This window comes from Geospiza fortis, unplaced genomic scaffold (assembly GCF_000277835.1).
Source record: "Geospiza fortis unplaced genomic scaffold, GeoFor_1.0 scaffold254, whole genome shotgun sequence".
NCBI classification, from domain to species: Eukaryota; Metazoa; Chordata; class Aves; order Passeriformes; family Thraupidae; genus Geospiza; species Geospiza fortis.
The window spans coordinates 415,994-416,448 of record NW_005054441.1 but is presented as its reverse complement, the minus strand read 5'-3'; positions in this window follow the sequence as shown (position 1 = coordinate 416,448).

Genomic DNA, 455 nt, shown 5'->3' with positions numbered 1-455 from the left:
CGTTCGGGAGTGCCGAGCTCCCGAGGAAAAAGGGGAAAGGGGAGAGGAAAGGGGGAAGAGGAAAAAAAAAGAAAAAAAAAAGCAACTATTTTCTGCAAGTTTGGGCACAGGCTTGAGCTGAGGAATGTCAAACCAGCCCACACCCCGAGGAATTCGCTCCATCTGCTTCCGAAGGCCTGGGAAAGGGGAGGAAAGGGTGGAAGAGGGATATGGCACTGAAGCTGGGATTCCGCACTGAAATAGGCCGAAATACTGCGAGTGAAGGGATGCCCCGTGCCCCGGTGGGAGCACCGTGACCATCCACAGCAGGGCCAGGCCGGTGTGACACCTGGCACGTGGCAGCCGTGTCCCTGCCAGGGCTGGCACCCCGTGGCACTCCCAGGGTGTCTGGTGGCCGCACAGCCACGCGGGGAGGCGGCACTATGGGTCACTCACACCGCGTGCCACACTCGTGT